Below are 20,118 nucleotides of genomic sequence, written 5' to 3'. Positions count from 1 at the left end.
AGTTGATATATCACTGGGGGTGATTTTTGGGGTTTTTTTTGTTTGTATGTTTTTTTTTTTACACTGACTGGTGCTTCAATAATACCTGGCCTATTCAGAATAGCTTCTCCAGTAATAAACACCCAACTACACTGAAGGCATGGCTTAATTTTAATTATTAGAAAATGACACACCCACATTCTTTCCCATGAAGGTGGAAAAATATACTTATTGAAATAAATATTTGATTAACATCTCTTTGCAAGGCCCTATGTCTTTTGTGCATTTTGTAAGACAAAACTGTTATTTGTTGAATCATTACCATGCTTTGAAAGATAATGTGAAGTAAAGGATACTTCAGCTGCTTCCTGCAAACCAATCCAGTCTCTCGTCTCTTTCAGACTATTCGTAAGTTCATGTCTTAGGGTCTATATGTACCTCCCTTCCTCCTGCAGCATTTCTCTTAAGCTCATATTCTCATGTTCTTTTTGTGTATTTCTTCTCAGTCTATATCCTTGGGGCCCTGTTATGCCCTCAGATCTTCTGAGAACTAAAGCATGATGCCTGTGAGAATGCCCTGAAAGGATACCTCCAATTTTGGAGTACGGGCTGGGTAGGGGTGGAGTGGGCTGACTCTGTGCCTGAAGGTTATACTCACAAGCATTTCGTTTGCTTTTTTCCATTGCAGTACAGTCACTCTGAACAGCATTTTCATCCTTTTGAATGATGAGGTGAGGAATGTAAAGGAGAAAATGTGGGGAGGATAGTATAAGGAAATGTAAACAGGAGACTTAGATTGGGCTTACATAGGGGTGCAGCTCTCTGCTTTTTGTCTTGCCCTTGAGCATTTTATTCTTTAGGAACTACAAATCTAGCATTCCTGAGCAGCAGCAGGAATTCATAATCAAACCCAGGAAAAGCCTCAGATCCTTTCTGTAGACCTACCCCTGGAGATAACCCAGCTCAGACACCCCGTTCTAACCTGGAGCTGGATGACTTTGAAGGACTGCCAGCCCCTGACCTTATGCTACTGTACTCCAGCTCAACTCCTTCCTTTCGACCCACAGAACCACTCCAGGGAATCAAGTGAGTCCCTAGAAAATAGTTTGAGATCTGCACAAAAATCCATGGAGTCCGTGCCAGTAAAATGAAAGAAAGCAGTTTAAGCTGACCTTCTAGATGTGGATGTCGGGTATCTTCTGCAGGCTGATGGAATGTAAACAACAGTGGCAGCAAATTTGGGGGAAATGGTCCTTAACTGGATGGTTTTAATCCTCCTGAGGTTTGTGAATGGTGAGCTGAATCCTCATGACTATGAGGGTTTGATTGCTATAGTAACCAGTCCTGAGCCCTTATGCCACTGCTGTACCACAAAAAAAGGTTTCAAGGAGCCAATGAGAAATGTGTTTGTCTTGTTTTTTCTTCTAGTACTCACTGGTGGAGCTGAAGGTGAGTAACTGTGAGATGCCTTTGTTTTCCATTATTCCTACTCCAAACTAGAGGATGAAGTAGAGCTTTTTTCTGTGTCTGCAGTGGGCAGTGGCTGACCTATCCAAGCTGGCAAGCTGTCTGCCGGAAAGTAGGATTTTTTTTGAATCATGAAGTAGTAATGTACTGGAGGGCCACCCAGAGTTCTCTTGTCCTACGAAGGGACAAGGACATGAGAGCATGCACTAGACTTGAAAAGTTGTCTTCGTCTCACTGGAGATGCTTTCTGCCTGTTTGGAGCTTTGTCCCAGTTTCTAGGTGGGCAAGAAAGACAAATTGCTCGGCTCTGAGGGTAGTTGTCTCCTCTCAGGCTCATCTTAAGAGTAGGTTTTCTTTGTTGAACTTGTGCATGGTTTTCTTAGGCTTTCTTTCTGCAGATCAGACTGAGGGCACACAGTCCAAATGAACTGTCATCACCCATAGCACTGGCGTGGCTGTGTTCGCTCTGGGTGCAGCTGCCTGGAATAACAGTGAGGTTTCTCTAGAGCTGAGCTCCTGTTGTCTGTTAGCATTTGAAGGCAGGATTCTCTTCGCTGTATCTTGTACGTCCATTTTATTTTTAGGAGGATCTCAAGAGTCTCTTATTCTAAATGGACCTAGTGCAGTTTTCTTTTCTGTATGCTCTGAAAAAGTTCTGGGGAGGGAAGTCCCTGGCAGTGTGGCTTCTGTGACTTGTTTGTTCATAAACTCCGCAGTTCCAAAGATGTATTTGAGACAAGCCTGTGTTTTTCTACAGGTGTATCCTTACCACTCCATAGTGACATCTGTCTCTTGTTGTGTGTGTGGCCATGAGTAAACTCAGACCCAAGTTACAGATTTGTTTCTGGATGTCTTCAGTCCAGCCAAGTGATTTGGTTGCCTGCATGTGCAGAGGTACTGCTAAAGTTTTAACAGACAAGAATTGGCTCTGTGTAGTTGAAAAAGCAAGCTAGTCTTGTTGGATTCCATCCATATCTGTGGGTAAATCCAGAGTCTATTTCTCAGGCTGCTGTCGTGGTTTAACCTCAGTTGGCAACGAAGCACCACGCAGCCGCTCGCTCGCTCCCCCCCCTCAATGGGGTGGGGGAGAGAATTAGAAGAGCACAAGTGAGAAAAACTCGTGGGTTGAGAGAAAAACAGTTTAATAATTGAAATAAAATGATAATAATATGATAATAATAATAATAATAATACACAAAGCAAGTGATGCACAGTACAGTTGCTCACCACCCGCCGACTGATGCCCAGCCAGTCCCCGAGCAGCGGCCCCCCCCAGCCAGCTTTCCCCCGTTTATGTACTGAGCATGACGTCACATGGTATGGAATGTCCCTTTGGCCAGTTTGGCTGTGCCCCCTCCCAGCTTCTTGTGCACCTCCAGCCTTCTCTGTCGGTAGAGCATGGGAAACTAAAAAGTCCATGACTAGTGTAAGCATTACCTAGCAACAACTAAAACATCGGTGTGTTATCAACTTTGTTCTCATCCTAAACCCAAAACACAGCATTGTACCAGCTACTAGGAAGGAAATTAACTCTATCCCTGACGAAACCAGGACAATATCCACCCCTTATTCTATACCATCTACGTCGTGCTCAAGTCTCATATTTTCCAGTACATTTTCATTAATCACCACCCCCTTTTTTTTTTTAATATACACACACACACACACAGAGATATCATTCCCTTAGTCTGTGGGCCATCCCTCTAAAATGTTCGGTGAGTTCATTTAGTCCATGACTTTGGGCTCCATCTGTCATAATAATCTTCCAGGGCAGGAAAAATGGAGATGGTATGTGGTGTTGGACTGTTTCATGTTGAAGTCAGTTTTGGTACCATCATCACTGTGTTTTGCTTGGTTTCACTGAGGTTATTCTTCATTAGTCTGGGTGATTCTTATTGTAATATCATTAGTATGGCATATAATATTATTAGTATTATTAGTATAACTATTATAACTATAATTAGTACTTAACATCACATAATTCAGATCATTGGCTATTCTCACCCAAAATCAAATCCCCTTGAGGCACACATCGGACTTCCCCATCCTTCCGCATTATCCACCAAGTGCACCCAGATCCTTGAGCAAAAGCAATCCCATGGATGGGTTTGCCTTTGCCCGAGGCAGGAATAACCCAAACTGTTTTCCCCAACGTATTTTTTATGTGCACTACAGGGACTTTATTCCCATCTACAGTATGTAAAAGTTCTGACTGGGCAGGGCCAGCTCGATTGGCAGATCCCCTCGTGTTGTCTAACCAGGTGGCCTTTGCTAAATGTGTATCCCAATGCTTGAATGTCCCGCCACCCATTGCTCTCAGCGTAATCTTTAACAGTCCATTGTATCATTCAATTTTCCTGGAAGAACCTCTTTCTGTGATTGTTTTCCCTTGCAATTCACGTACCCGTGCCCCTAGGGCTGTGGTAGGTTTTCCATCCCACTTCCTCATGTCCTCTCCGTGGTCACGCAGGTAAAACCATAGGGTGCCCTGTGGTGTGTACCCTTTATATTCTCTCTCTTGAGCAAAAGAACGCTGACTCCTAATAGCCAAGATACTGGTCCGTACGGATGAGGAGTAGGACCTATCCTCTCTGAGTTGCTGGATCTCCCGGGACAGTTTTTTGGACAGTTTCTCCACAGCCGAGACAAGGGAGGAAGAGAGACTTTCCTCATATTGCCGGAGTTGACCAGCCAATTCATCCACTGTTTGTTCCTCTCCATCTTTCCAAGTTATCACTGCCAATGAATTGGCGTATGATGATGGTGAGCTCCTTATAAACTTCCGCCACATGGGTTGTGTGCACTTGACTTCGTCTGGATCTTTGGATAGTTGTTCATTGTTCAGGTCATCATAAATCACCTCCAGCACAGCTAATTCTCTCAGAAACCGGATACCCTTCTCCATGGTGGCCCACTTGCTTGGGCGACATATGACATCTTCCTTAAAGGGATACCTTTCCTTCACCCCTGATGGGAGTCGCCTCCAAAGGCTGAGGACTCGTGTCCCTTTTCCAATCGCTTTGTCAATGCCCCCTTCCCTAGAAAGGGATCCCAGCTGCTTGGCTTCTTTACTTTCTAATTCTAGGCTACTGGCTCCATTATCCCAGCATCAGAGCAGCCAGGTGACAATATGCTCATGGACGACGGCTGAAATCTTTTCGTATATCTCGCAGCTCACTCAGGGATAGGGATCGGGTGGTCACTGCCTCGTTTATGAGTTCTTCCTCTTCTTCCTCCCCGATCAGCGGCCGGCTCTCCTCCTCCCGTTCTCGTGATGGCCCTTCTCCAGGGTCGTCTGTCTCGTACACTTCTTCCTCCAGCCCCCTTTTAGAAGAAGCTTCTTCCTCCCTTACTAAACGAGCCGACTTCCGCTTCCAAAATTTCTTGTGTACAGGGGCGACTGATACCGGCACAGGCTGGTTCTTTGGTTCAGCCACAGGGCCTGTCGCCGGGGTCTGAGTGGCTGTGGGGCCTGTTGCTGGGGTCGGAGTGGCCGCAGAGTGTGTCACTGGGGTCTGAGTGGCCGCAGGGCCTGTCGCTGGGGCCGGAGTGGCCGCAGTGCGTGTCGTTTTACTGTCAGAGCCAGAGACCTTCTCTTCCCTTTGAGGGTACTGAATGGTGTTGAACAGGGCTCGGTAGGCATGGGCCAGGCCCCAGCACGTTGCAATGATCTGCATCTCTCTGGAGTTGCCAGGGTGACAGCACACTTTTTCCAGATATTCTACTAACTTTTCAGGATTCTGCACTTGCTCAGGGGTGAAGTTCCAAAACACTGGGGGTGCCCATTGGCCTAGGTACTTGCCCATCTTGTCCCACACACCCTGCCACTCATAATTATTCAGCCTTGGGGCAGATCTCTGGATGATATTCTTAAATCGCTTACCAACTTCAGACAAAACCGAAACAATATTCCAAAGAAGTATTAATAGAAGTATCTTAACTACCCAAGGATGTTCAAAATACTGAAAAGTTACTGTAATGAAGGAGGAAACATCATAGAAGAAGGTAGTGACACTGCCATTCTGTATTTCCTCCGTAAAAAATCTCTCAGAAAAGTCACTGTAATTGCTAGTTGTCTCCACGAAATGGTCTCCGTGGTACAGTAACGGCTTCATTGCGAAGTTTACATACCACACTAACGTCAAGGTCAATGTTCTAAAAACAAACCTCACAAGCGAGACATCACTCATCACTGCAGACCACAGCAAACTGCAAAAACCAACACCAATCTTTAACATGTACAGCAAAAAAAAGAGCATGATGCAGATTACACAAATCAATACCGAGAACAGAGAAACCAACATTGTGACCCACAACTATGAACAGATATAAGTTCCTTAATACACTCCGGTTAATCTGTTATTATCTCAAACCCTTCGTGCCCCACGTTGGGTGCCAAAAAGGACTGTCGTGGTTTAACCTTAGTCGGCAACGAAGCACCACACAGCCGCTTGCTCACTCCCCCCCCTCAATGGGGTGGGGGAGAGAATTAGAAGAGCACAAGTGAGAAAAACTCGTGGGTTGAGAGAAAAACAGTTTAATAATTGAAATAAAATAATAATAGCAATAATAATAATAATGTAATAATGATGATAATAATAATAATAATACACAAAGCAAGTGATGCACAGTACAATTGCTCACCACCCGCCGACCGATGCCCAGCCAGTCCCTGAGCAGCGGCCCCCCCGGCCAGCTTTCCCCAGTTTATGTACTGAGCATGACGTCACATGGTATGGAATGTCCCTTTGGCCAGTTTGGCTGTGCCTCCTCCCAGCTTCTTGTGCACCTCCAGCCTTCTCAGTCGGTAGAGCATAGGAAACCAAAAAGTCCTTGGCTAGTGTAAGCATTACCTAGCAACAACTAAAACATCGGTGTCTTATCAACTTTGTTCTCATCCTAAACCCCAAACACAGCACTGTACCAGCCACTAGGAAGGAAATTAACTCTATCCCTGCCGAAACCAGGACAGCTGCCAATGTTTAGAAATAAATGGCTTATTTGAAGACTTCCAGTAATGGGTACTCATGAAGTTGTTGATATCTTTGTTTCATGTGTCCCATAATGTATCCTGCTGCATTTTCATATCGGCATGCTAGTAACCTGTGTAGCTGAATGCAGAGTGTAGGACTTTTCAGATCTTGCTGGTCTGTAACAGTGGCAGTATGCTGCCTCTGAAAATGGCTAATACCACAAGCTGTGGAAGAAATTGAAAAGAAAATGTAAATAAGGGACATCTAGGCATTAACTCCTCAGGAGCCTTTTCTATGTTGGTGAAAGCAGCTGACAATTGGTGTCAGCATAAAAACAATTTGTACCTATGTGCTGCAGATATTTATCTGTTGCTGTATATATTATAACGTATTATTTTATAGCATGTAATATATAATTAATATTAGATGCTAAGGAAGGAGAGATCTAATCTAGTTTAGAAGCATATAATCTATGCACTTATATCTGGGCTAGTCACTGTGTTCCCTGTAGAGCTAACGGTGAAAGATAAGCTGGCACTGGATGCTGTGTGTCTGACTGTATCTGGAGGGTTATCTTCAGACTTGAGTCATCTCACCCTAGAAATGTTCTGTGAGTGTCTCTCCCCACTAATTATAAAAGGAACCTAAAGAATTAGCTCAGATGAATATGCTTAAAGATGGCCAAGATTAATCTTACTCTTAATGTCAGATTTTTATATGCTTTGGTAGTGTGGTCTAACTGCTTCGGGATCCGTATTGTACTGGAGTCTTGTAGTGCTCTGGGGTCTTTTGGGAGTAACTGATCTATGTACACCTCAGCACAGGACTGCCACTTAAACTGAAAGGCAACCTCTGCAGCATTAGAGGTGCTGTGTTATGCCCGAGCCACGCTGGTGCTACTCAGCAAAGGGCTGAAGGCATGCACATTGCACCTGAAACCATGGAGCTCTGTCTGAATAGCTGTGTGTCTATCTGTATTTCCTTTTCAGGAGAAATTTGCAAATGAGAATCCTGTGTATGAGTTGGGGACAATCAGTCCATACTACCAGAGCAGCTATTTGCGCCTGCAGCCATAGTACAGAACCACCAAGAGTTACCTCAAAGCCAGGGGTCTGTATTGGGTGCTGGCCTGTGCCCAGGAGCGGGAAGTCTGGGTGCATTACGTTATTGACCCTGTGGACCTCTTCTCTGTGAGCACCCTGTGGTCGTAGTGGTGGAAGACCTGTGTGTTGGAATGAGGCAGTGGTGGCTGAAGTCAAGATGCTGTGGGTAATGGTAAAATTGGTCTTGACTGCAGTGTCTGCTTAGCCCAGACAGCCCTGGAGATGATCATTAGATATAGTCAACTGTTCTCCTGTTTCGCAACATCCCTCCACCCCTTCCCACTGGTGGTTCCCCTTTTCTTCCAGGCATAGTAACTAGCTGTAAGCTTTGAACTTATTTTTTAAATATCCTAGGTGCTTTTCTTTGCTGCTTCACTTCTTGCTGCCTGATCTCACTGTATCTTTCCTGGCACTAGTAGAGTATGAAGGGATGGGGAAGAGTTTGAGAGGGAAGTTTTCAGCTGAACGTGTGCTGTGCTTCTTTTCCAGGTGATGGGAATGACAGGCTTGCTGTGGATGGTCAGGAACTCATTGACCTCAAGAAGGATGTTGGAAGTATGGAACGTCGCTTCCAAAGTAAAGGAGGCTGTGCCCTGTTGAATGCAAGGACTCATGGGTGGCTCACACCACGTTCCCTGGTGGAGGCCTTGTTGCTGGCAGCAGAATTCAAGGTTTCCCTGTACTTCAGTAATCAGGTGACACTTACACCGAAGCAGACTGGGGGAGTAAGAGAGGTGCAGAAAGGGGAGGAAAGAATGAGACAGACATTATCTCGCTTGCATTGCACAGAGAGCTCTGCTGAAGCAGTGGAAGAACGACAGCCAGGCCACTACCTGTCCTTTGACTGGTTTCTCTTTCCAATGCCTTCTCTTTGTGTCCCTGTTTGCTCCCAGGCCGCTTTCTCCCTGTTGGAGCCTGCTGCTGTAGGTCACATTGGGGTTTCACAACAGCAAGATCTGCCAGGGGCAACAGTGATTCTCCAGCTGAGGGCAGCTCCCAGCTGGCTGTGTGCTGTGGGCCAGAGTGTGCTGCTCCTGAGGCCAAAGGATGAGCTCTGCAACAGCAGCCCAAGTGGCTTGCTGCAGCAGGCAGTGAGGCAGCAGGATAGGGAGGAAAGAGAAAGACTGTGCTGAGTTGTAGAAGGAGCTGAGCTGATGAATGGGCAGCAGGCCCCTCTGCTGGGAAAAGAGCTGGGGTCAGAACTGCAATGTTACTGAGATCAACTGATGCAAATTGAAGTGCTATAAATTTATTTACTTAAATACATTTAAATGAACAAATAAGAAGCCTTTATTTAAACTATTCCGTCTTCTTTTGGGCTGGTAACCAGTATACACTAAGCAAATATTGTCTACATTGCCTTTTAGACCTATTTCCGCTATCCAAAAATGTGTGCTATGGCTGTGCATGTTTAATCAACCCTGTCAGGTTAATGTTTTAGAGTCTTCACTTTTATCAGTTTTTCATTATGAGAATATAACAAGATAAGTATCAGGTTTTGTTTCTCAATTCATTCCAGTATAGCTTCATGGAAGCTGGAATTCAATTAATGCACAAATCCCTCAGCACTTAAAATTTGTCATTAAATAAAGCTACCTTAGATGTTTTGGATTCATGGAAAATAAGCTTGTCTAAACATATTTGACATTTACATGGATTCAATTTAAACGAAGCAAGATTTATCTCTCAAAAAATAATTAACTGATTGATTTCCACACACGCCCCCCCCTTCTTCTGGTCACTGTGTTCCACAGTGTTTTAGAAATCATAGAGCTTAGCTCTTCACAACTAGTTCCTGTTTGCAGATGTGGAAGGCAAAAGCAATTTCCATGCTTTTGCAGTCCCCAAAGGCTCTTTCAGTTTGAATAAGCTAGTCATTACTTTGAACCAGGTGAATAAACAGAAAAAAGGAAATATTCTGTGGAGACATGAACAGACTGCTCTTGTCAAAAACTGGCTGAACACCTTTGTAAACTGTTTTCTAGACATTCACTAGTGACTTATACTTGCTCAGTAGTCTACCTTTAAAACATTGTAGGAAACACATAGAGCTTTATTAATTTTTTACTTTAATTACTTGGCTCTATTCTAAAAGGATATTCAGAACTCAGCATATGTCTGTTATGACTTTAAATTGACTTTTAAAAAGGCTTATTTTTAAGCCAAGCTGTTACATAAGCAGCAAAATTTAAGAAAGCTTGACTTCTTAGGGGTTTGTATCCTATTTGTCTACACCTTTCTCCTTCATTGTAACCTTCCCTGTTTATGTATTCCCTGCTTCCTAACCCTTATAGCCCCATTTTCCTGTGTTTCTGCATGTCGGGCTAGGGCAAGAGGCAGCGCCTGTTCTGGCTGGCTGAGAACTATTTGTTTGCTTTCTGACTAACTGGTACCCATCTACTGACTTGCTGCTGTACAGCACAGATCACTGCTGATCTTAAACAGCATGCTCTTCGTCAGTGGGAGATATGAGATCTGGTCTCTATTTAGTAGTTTAAAAAATTATTTTCAGGGAAAAGTTGCAAACACTCTAGCGTTCCCCAGACTTTGAAACCTTCAAGTCTGCTGAACTGTGATTAGAATACACTAAAATTCTACCTTTTTAAAAATGGATGATCTTGATTAAAGAATGACCCATTTGGGTTTTGGAGAGTTTAAATACCACCCAGCCATGGTGGGTTGCTGGTATTTAAAAAGGTTAAGAATGGAGAGAGAAATCTGTGGGGTGATGGTTGGGTAACAATCTATCATGTTTTGTCTGCAGTGTGAGCCTTTTGTTCAGTTTTCTTGGCCTTTTTATGTGATTATGCGGGTGTATTCTATGTTTTCCTCCCAAAATGGAGGTTATCCCTATGAAGTCAGTGAGGACATTGACTGCTCTGTACCAGGGTTAAGGTCGTTTCCAATACCTGTCATTGATCCTTTGCCCCTGGAACGTAGAAGATATCTTTCCTTGTCGTTTAATCAACTAGCTGACTTCTTCAGCTTTCTAAAGGTAGGTTCCTACAAGCTCTTCATAGAATCATAGAATGGTTTGGGTTGGAAAGGACCTTCAAAGATCACCTAGTCCAACCCCCCCTGCCATGGGCAGGGACATCTTTCACTAGATCAGGTTGCTCAAAACCCCATCCCATCTGGCCTTGAACACTTCCAGGGATGGGGCATCCACGACTTCTCTGGGCAACCTGTTCCAGTGTCTCACCATCCTCATTGTAAAGAATTTATTCCTTGTATCCAAGCTAAATCTACCCTCTTTTAGTTTAAAACGGTTGCCCCTTGTCCTGTCACTATAAGCCCTGGTAAAAAGTCTCTGTCCATCTTTCTTATAAGCCCCCTTTATATATTGAAAGGGCACAATAAGGTCTCCCCAGAGGCTTCTCTTCTCCAGGCTGAACTACCCCAACTCTCTCAGCCTTTCTTCATAGGAGAGGTGTTCCAGCCCCCTGATCATTTTTGTGGTCCCCCTCTGGACCCGCTCCAACAGGTCCATGTCTTTCCTGTGCTGAGGACCCTAGAGCTGGATGCAGTACTCCAGGTGGGGTCTCACCAGAGCAGAGTAGAGAGTAATGCAAGTGAATATAGCAGAATGGTCCTAAGGTTTGAATTTGAGCCTGTAAGTTTGCATGCTGGTTTTTTTGTTTGGTTTGTGGGTTGTTTTTTTTTTTGAGTCCTGCAGTTGCAAAAAGATCTGGGAATTGTTTGGGGTTTTTTTCCAACTTAAAACCAAACGAACAACTAACACTAACAAGGATTCAGCTAGATCTTTAAAAGCTCAGCTCTCATTTTGGCATCAGACTTGGACTATAGCCTTGTGCCTTATGGCTTGGTCTATGCTGCTAATACAAGGTGCTGCTGAACCAGTCAGACTTGTTCTTGGGCCCTCTGCTGCTGGCACTATTGATGACAAATGGGACAATCAGCCATGTTGTGGAGTCATTGTTACACTCTAGTTTTCTCGAGTTGTATGCAAAGACCTCAGGAAAGACTGTAGGAAGAAGAGGAGAAGAGATGGAGGGTAACAAAGAAAACTGAGGGAATGGCTGTAGTGACATACCAGGAAGAGAGATTGTAAAGAAGCATAGAATTCCTTTTCTAATGTTATATTTGTTTTGGTTTTTAAATCTCTAATGCAAAGAGTACATGGGACTGAAAATTCTGCCAAATGGCAAGGTAAAGAAGCCAGTGGAATGTGTATTTAATCATGAGGAGCTCCTTATTTTCTTTGGGAGGAATGGTTCCTATTTATAAAGTCTCTTTCCACTCTCTTAACAGCTGCAGTCCTCCTAATGTCTACCTCTGACAGAGGGGCTGGTCTGCCATGCCCTCTTCTTTCCCCCTCAGTGCATTTGTTCTAAGTGCTGAGCTGCCTTTGTGAACCCCGGCTCTGGATATTCCTTGTGTTCATTTCCAGGAGTACCCATGGCTTTCCCTCTCCCCAGAGAATCCACAGATAAAGTGAGTCACACCCCATCAGTTTTTCCCCCCAAGACCTGGATCTGGGACCTGTTCCCCACTGGCTGAGTCCAGCTTAAATTGTTAGGTGTGGTTTGGGGGCTGCTTCTTTGGACCCAGCACCCCCGTCTGTGAAAGGTTAATATTTCTGGAGGAAACATCTGCTTGGCCTTGAGCATTGGGGTTGTCTCCTTGGCCCTGGTTATGAGTCACTGTGGAGCCCTGAGCAAGTCCCTTCCATTTCTATGCCTCAGTTTCTTAGAGGGTGATGTAGCTGGTCTGTTCTTGTCTTCAGCACTGCTAAGCTTGAAAAAGCATAGATGGAAGTGCTACAGGTAATCTTAGTATTTATCCTCAGAGATTTTTTAATTTAGTTTTTTTTAAATGGGCATCTTCTTCCCTTTATCCTGGGATCTGGTTTCTTTTCAGGGGATCAGGAAAGAAGCAAGTTCAAGTCACCATCCCTCATACCATAACAGAATGGAAAGCCAACGTGTTTTGTGTCTCGGGCAGTGATGGCTTTGGGATCTCTCCCACAGTAGGAGTGATGGCCTTCAAACCTTTCTTTGCAGGTCTGGCCTTGCCATATTCCGTGATTCAGGGAGAGTCATTTGTGCTGAAAGCCACTATGTTCAACTGCTTGAAAAAGTGCTTTTAGGTTGGGTATCTCATACTCAGCTCAGGTTTTCCTCTTTCTTTTTATAAATCACTCCTCAGACACATGATAAATCTGGAACTGGTTTAAAAAAAATAATCCAATGATACTTTAGCCCTGCCTGTTTTCCAGAGGCTGGGATAAAAGTCCACAGGCTTTACTTCCCTGTCCATGTATCAAGACACTACTTAGATCCATAACAGGTCTGAACGGGATGTACAGCTTGCTGCTATTCCAGCATCTGCTAAATTTCCTGTTAAAGAGATAGTGTATTAAAATGTCACCCACTTTCTCCGTTGTCCTGTAGTGATGTCCACTATTAAGCCTCCACTTGTCTTGTCAGTGGCTGCTAACTCTGTCTTCCTATATATCTGGGACAGATCCAGCTTATGCTGGCCAAGACCAAGGGAGTCATGCATGAGCCGTGACTGCATTGCCTGCCCATGTGCTGAGGAGACCAAGGCTTTTTACTGAGACGTTACAGCCATCAACCTGGGTGAGAAAGCAGAGGAGACAGGTAAGAGAAAGTCATCTGGGAGTTGCTGTGCTCTTCAGGCCATGGCTCAGGCTAATCCGGGATTCTGCTTTGCACTTTGACCTAGGCCAGGAATCTGTCTTGTCCAGTTTGCTTCTGCCGTGCTGGATAGATGGTTGGTCTCTCTAATCCTGTGGGAGTCCTGGGGTTTGGCACTCCATTTTAATAACTAAGTATTCTGGAACATGGCAAGCCTTTAACTCCATTTTTATGTATTGGGTAATGATGTCAAGCTGTGCATGCAGGGAAAATACAGAGATCATCTCAGAGCAACAATATGCATTCTCCTTAAACTACCAGCTTGTCCTCCACAGAAGTCACCAGTCCTCTGAACTCTGCATAGTTCATCCCTCTTTTTCCCGAGGATTTCTGTAATCAGGCTGAGCCCATTTGTGGTGAAAGCACATAGCAGGTGTAAATTTTGGCAAGGGGCTTTGTTTGCATAGAGAAAGACACAATACACTGGCCACCATTAGGGAATGGCAATACGGAGGTGCCAAGACATTCCCAACGCAAGACTTCTTCTGGTTCCTCTAGAGTGGGTGGAGGAGGAATGCTGGCCCCTAACCTGTGATATAAAGTCTTTGTTCAAGCAAAGTCCCAAAGTCTTGCAGATGTGAACAGTTTTTGTTGCTATACTGCCCTTAATGTGTTTCCCTGTGTGTTTTCCACAAGCCGTAAGCCATATTGGTGGAGAAGTCTCACCACTTCTCCTTCTGCCCAGAAGGTAGGTGTGAGCCGAAAAGGCATGGAGGGCCTCAGTCATGACACAATTTTGGGCCTGGGGAATGAAAATCTGCTGTGAGCAGGTGCTGGTGCTAGAAAACCCTTAGTACATGAGGAAGAGTTGTCGTTCCATAATGGGAACATAATTTATATAAACTTGCTAGTAACGTGTGTTTGTATTGTGTCTGTGTGTTTTATGTGTTTATTATTTGAAAAATGGTTTTTGTTTACTTTCTGAACAAGTAGGTTTGGTCAATCTGGAATTACTTGCAAGTCAGGGTTAAATGAACACTTTAGTGGTGTTCCAAGATTAGGTTAACTACCAGTTGAAGATAATGACTTGCCCGTTATTTCAATTGTTTTTATGAGAGAGATCCATAATACTCCTCCTTTTCAACAGTGTTGCTTCACTTGAAAGTGCCCCAAATGGAGACAATACATTTTGTTTTGAGTAAAAAGTGACATTTTTGACCAAAATCCATGTTTTGAAATCAAACAAGTAGAAATTATTTGCTGAAGACTGTATCTATAAGTAATATACTTATTAATTACTTATTATATAAGTAATTTCCTCCTACACCAACTCTTTATTTTGAGTTACTAAACCAAGATGTTACTGACATGGCTGCATTCTGCATGTATGAGAAAATGCTGAAGGGGTTGAATGACCTGCATAGAAATTGATGAAGCTGAGTGGAGGCTTGCAGAAGGTGGTACTTATGTGGTTGGACAAATGTTGAGAGGATTTGTGGTGGAAAGCAGACAGAGATATGGGGTAAGTAGTGACGTTAAGGAAGCATACCTCATTTGCCTGAATATCAGAGCTTTGCCCTTGCCTTGTCCTTTATCTTTGATGCCCAGGTGACATCACTGGAGAACCTGGACCGCCTGGTTCTGCATCCCAGACAGATGTGGCTGTGGGGTGCAGAACATGGTGTTGTTTGCCCCCATCATCTGTGTGCTGCAGTACCAGAGGAAGACAGGACAGCTGACAGAAGAGCTGAAGATTAAAGCTGTGGGATTCTTGCAGACAGGTTCATAAGATCTGTTACACCATTTCTTTACCCCCAGTACTGAGTGACCTTGTTCCATTATCAGGTGGTACCTTCTTCAGGAGTACAATATGATTATGGCAGAGGGAAAGTAGTTGTTGCTTCTGGAAAAATTTTCACTCTTATTTCTCTCCCACCCAGGCTACCAGAGGGAGCTTCTGTTCAAACATGGCAATGGATCCTCCACTGGATTTTAAAAGGGTCATGTGAAAGGTGACTTTTGGTAAACAAATGCCCTTCTTTCCTCAGTACAGTAAAGAATGAGTCTTCCTAAACTCTCAGTCACTACTTAATGTAGACCCGACTATTGGTACCCTGTTCTCCTGTCTCAGACTCTCTCTCCTAGGCTAACAGCCTCCGTGACCAGATGCTTCCTGGGAGCCAAGCAGTACATCTTCATGTACTCATGTACTTCATGACAAGATCATCCAAATGTCAGTGAAGCGGATGGCTGGGAAGCAGCAGGACAACGGCTGCTGTGCAAATGTGGGGCAGCTCTTCCCCATGGCCATGGACGTGCAGCCAGGAGGCCTGCCCTTGCTCACTAGTCTCTATGGCAGGTGTAAATTTTGGCAAGGGGCTGTGTTTGCTTAAGTTCACATACTGAGAGAGGGGATAATAAATAGTGACGTGGGATACCTCTTGATGGGTATTTCTCTGAACACCCTAATCCTGCTGTTCCATGTGACAAGCAGGGTATGAGAAGTGACTGTGTTTTGCTTCTCCTCAGAAGCAAGTTCAGGAACCCCTTAGAAGAAGGACCTATAGAATCATAGAATAATTTAGGTTGGAAAAGAACCTTAAGATCATCAAGTCCAACCGTTAACCTAGCACTGCCAAGTCCACCACTAAACCATGTCCCTAAGCGCCACGTCTACACATCTTTTAAATACCTCCAGGGATGGTGACTCAACCACTTCCCTGGGCAGCCTGTTCCAATGCTTGACAACCCTTTTGGTGAAGAAATTTTTCCTAATATCCAATCTAAACCTCCCCAGGTGCACCTATGCTGTGGATGGGAACTCTGTGAGCCATGGCTTCACAGCAAGGTGAAGCTCAGCATAAGGCTGATGATGAACTCTTTAGGACTTTATCTCTCCCACCTCTTCCTCCTCTTTCTGACTCTTCTAGAAGGAGAAGAAAAGTGGTCTGGAACCAATAGGGTCCAAGCAGCTGCTGGCCAGAGTGCCTGCAAACACAAGAACCGGGAGATCCTCTGCTTGGCTGCAGTACTGATGTGTTACCCCCTGGATTCCTGGCTGGTGGAACCACAGCATGAGATCCAGATGTTGCCCAGCTTTCTGCACGTATAGCCAGAACAACGTATGTTATGGTGTAAATCATCTCATTGCTTCCTATGGAATACAATTATGCTTAATTGCTGTAGTGTGCCCAACAGCTAAACAGCTAGGTGAGTACTCCACCTAGCTCAGACCCATAACACTGTGTGATGTAACATGTCCTCAGAGTGGGTACAGAGACAGAAATTTTATACCTACCTTTAGTGTCCCTGAAGTCTTCCTGGTATTTAGCAGGTAGGCCCCTTGATAGCTATTACACCTTCCTTCAAACTGTCATCTCTGCTTGAGTCTGGATGCTGGATGGAATAGCTGGTGTCTCTGCTGTAGGGAACAAATATTTTCACCTTCTCTATGTGCAGTAAAATGAGGAGATAGAATCACAGCAGAACTGTGGGGTGGAAGAAGAATAAGCTCTCAGAGGCGAAAAGAGCTTTCTTAAATAGAGACTATCCCCTGACTGAGCACACCAGTGTCCAAGAAGGGAACTACTCTGTGTGGCAGGTCCTTTCCCTCCAAGTGCCTGGGGACTATGGCTCTGCTCATCCGTGAAATGGCCAACTACTTACTGTGTCCTATCCTTTACAGCTCAGCAAAGGAAGGCTACCCAAAGAAGGTAGCAGAGGAAAGGGAGGGAAGCAAGAGAAGGGACTGATGAGATTGACAGAGGAAGAAGAATAATCTCTGATACCTTTCCTCAAAAGGAAGAAATCTTCCCTGTCCCTTTCTTCAGGCAGCCTCCAGAAAGTTGGCACACCTCTGTACCTGGCATATGTATATGTGTGTCATTAAAACAGCTGGTGCAGATAGAGCAGCATTGTGAATTGTGTCTAACACTGAATATCTGTTTTACATTGGTGCTTCTTCCACACACCTTTTAATTTTAAACTTCTGAGACTGTGTTCAGTAATTGTGGGCCTGTCTCTATCACTTGCTGCATGGTTCATCGCCAGTGGTATGCTCAGTCCTACATTAAATGGAAAAGGCATAGTCACAAGATTTTTAGGAAATATCCTGATTTTGAGTGTAGCCTCCTGTCCACATCTGGCAGTGTTCAAGGTATTCCACAAAGATCAGCTCTTCCAAGCTACTGCAGTGTCTCAGGTCAGTTTACTAGAACTATTTCCATACAAAATGAGTTTTGTTTGGTCCTTCCACCAAGAAGGAGCTCCTTGGGTGTAACCAAAGTTGCCACTTAATTGAGAAAGTAAGTGGCTTTGCCAAAATTAAGAATCTCACATAACACCTGACAAATGGGTCCACAAATATATTACATGTAGTTGAAGCTTCACCACAATTATTCTGGTGGAACTTGCTTTTACCTAGGACCCCAAACTTGACCACTATGTTCTGGTTTGGGTTTTGATTCTTTGTTTACACTAGAGATAATTCCTAAGCCACAGCATTCAGATCTGGAAGTCTTTGTGGTTTTGGTTGAGCCAGTTTACCAACTTGTAAACAGTTTTCAACTTCCATGAGTGCTTATCTACTTGATGGCTAGATTTGAATTTACACGTCAGGATGTTGTGATTCAGAGAAGGCACTACGCCTGGAGTGCTGGTGAGATTTTCTCAGTTCAGTGGGGTGAGTAGGAAAGATGAAGCAAGAACCAGAGCTTTGGTATTGGGCCAAGAATGTTCAGAAGATAACAGGCTTTTTCAATGGGCTGTGTGGATTTTTGGAGTGTTAGCTAGAAATAAGCTGCACTAGTTATTTGTGCCCTTTTTTTGAAAAGTATGCAAAGCTGCAGGTTTCAGGGTTCACACCTATTCTTTGGAGAGAGATCCATGGCTCACCCATGGCTTGAGAGCCTTCTTGTGAAGGTTTCCAAACTCCCTTGGGCATAGTTCCCTAATTCTCCAAAGCTCAATTCCAATTAACAAATTTAAAGCCTACAATCTAAAGGCTTGCACTAGATTTCTGGGCAAAAATTTCAGAAGATTTGCAGTTCATTGAATGATCTTGGTGTAGGAGCCAAGCATTGAGAGAGGCATAGAACAGTTTACACTGTTGCCTTCAAGCTTTCTGACCCAGTCAGTTCCTGCTCCTTCTGCTGTGTTTGTCCAGGTGTGTTCTTAATTCCTTGCTTGGCTTTGCTGCAGTGGACAAATTCTGCTGTCAAGGCAGCAGAAAGTGGGTGCAGCAGTCTACCTTGGCATTATGGAGAGATTCTTTTGAGGGATTCCATCAAGTTATGGATGCTGGTCAGGTTGCAGAAACATTATAGCCTCACAGATTTTTATGAACGCTGCATGGACTGTGAAATATCCTTAATGCGAAAGTATACTTTGCTGTCAGACACAAGGATATCAAATCCTGTTGTCTTTGAAGATGCTACACAGTAGTTAACAGAGCGTGTGTATGTGTGTGTAAGAAGCAAGCTGAAAATGTCGGTGATTAGGAGTATGAAGTTTGTGATTGGAAAGGAAAGAAGGCAACAACGGAGGAGGCCCTAGACCTGTATGAACCTGGTGATGAGTATCTAGAGGAGAATGAAGAATGATTCAGTTGCTTTGATGAATTCTTCTGCACTACAGGCTCTCTAACAGATGTGATTCTTTAAAGAAACCGATGACTTCCTCCTTTCTGCACAGTCTCCTGTCAAAGTGCTCTGCAAACATCGGTGCTTCCCCAGTACTCTTCTCATACAGAACATTGATACTATTGCCTTTTTGTTTTCTTCAAATTGGAGTGATTTCCAAGGTGCCATTGCTCCTGGTCCTCATTCTGAACCATGGAAGACGTCTTCCATGATCATAGGTGCGACCTTTACTAAGTCTTCTCTTCTTCCTTTTCATTTTTGATCCAAGTTGTCTGTGGAGAACAGGTATCTATATGGTTTTGGGTTGTCAGTATGTACTATGTCCTTTGCTCCACTTGAACAGTGTGTTTGCAGGAAGGGTAGATCCCTTACTCCCCGTGGGTCTCTTGGCTCAGGACTTCTATCACAAAAGGCCTTCTCTGAGTCCATTTAGAGAAAGAAACTGCAGAACTAGAAACTGTGCACAGCCTTGCTGTGCTTTCTCTATTTCAGAGACTTTGTTCGGGTCTATGACACCTGTGCAGCTGTCAGTCACTGCCCTTAGTGCAGATCCTTCAAATGTATGTTCCTGTGACCAAGAGCCAGGTTTGCCGAAGCCAAGCAAGGAATAGAGAATGCACCTGGGCAAACACAGCAGGAGGAGCACAGTGGGACAGGGTCAGAGAGATCTCCCCAGTGCCGGCCCCGGTGGGTGCAGCTCCTGTCAGAAGTCTGCCAGCAGCTGGACCTCTCTGGCTATGGTTTATTGATTTATGACAGATCTGGCTGGTGCTTTCTGTAGGAAAATCTCAGGTTTTAGACAAAAATTTGTAAGTTTGCCCGCCATTCTCAGTAACATGACCTTCCTTCACAAAGAGAGAAGAATGGGGAGAATGTGTCCATCAAAATAAAGTGTCCAGTCTTCCTTGCCTAGGAGCCTAACACTGATTTAGACCAACTCAAAGCTGATTTCTGAAATCAGTTGGGATATCTGGCCTCTGGCCAGTTATCTCAATCAGTTGAACAGTGAAATACTCACTTGAGACAAAGGCAATGCTAGCACTAACAGCTCCTGTGCGTAATGTATAGACCCCATGATGCGTGCTTGTTCTAGAGTGGCCCAGTGATACAGGTAAAATGGAGATCAGTCTTCCCAACCCCATCTGGAAAAAAAGAGTATGGAGAGCCTTGGGAACAAGGGTCCCAAGTTACCTGGAAATTTCTGGGCACCCTGGAACCTGGTTTTGCTGGACAAAGAGATCCCAACTGCCTGCTTGAGTAACGCCATGTTGGGACCCAGATATGGAAAGCTTAGGCTGCGTCAGCACTATTAAACAGCGCTGGGAAATATTTCCAG

The sequence above is a fragment of the Aptenodytes patagonicus genome, chromosome 1 (assembly GCF_965638725.1).
Source record: "Aptenodytes patagonicus chromosome 1, bAptPat1.pri.cur, whole genome shotgun sequence".
In the NCBI taxonomy this organism is placed as follows: Eukaryota; Metazoa; Chordata; class Aves; order Sphenisciformes; family Spheniscidae; genus Aptenodytes; species Aptenodytes patagonicus.
The sequence above is the reverse complement of the archived record's forward strand: the minus strand, read 5'-3'. Positions refer to the sequence as shown.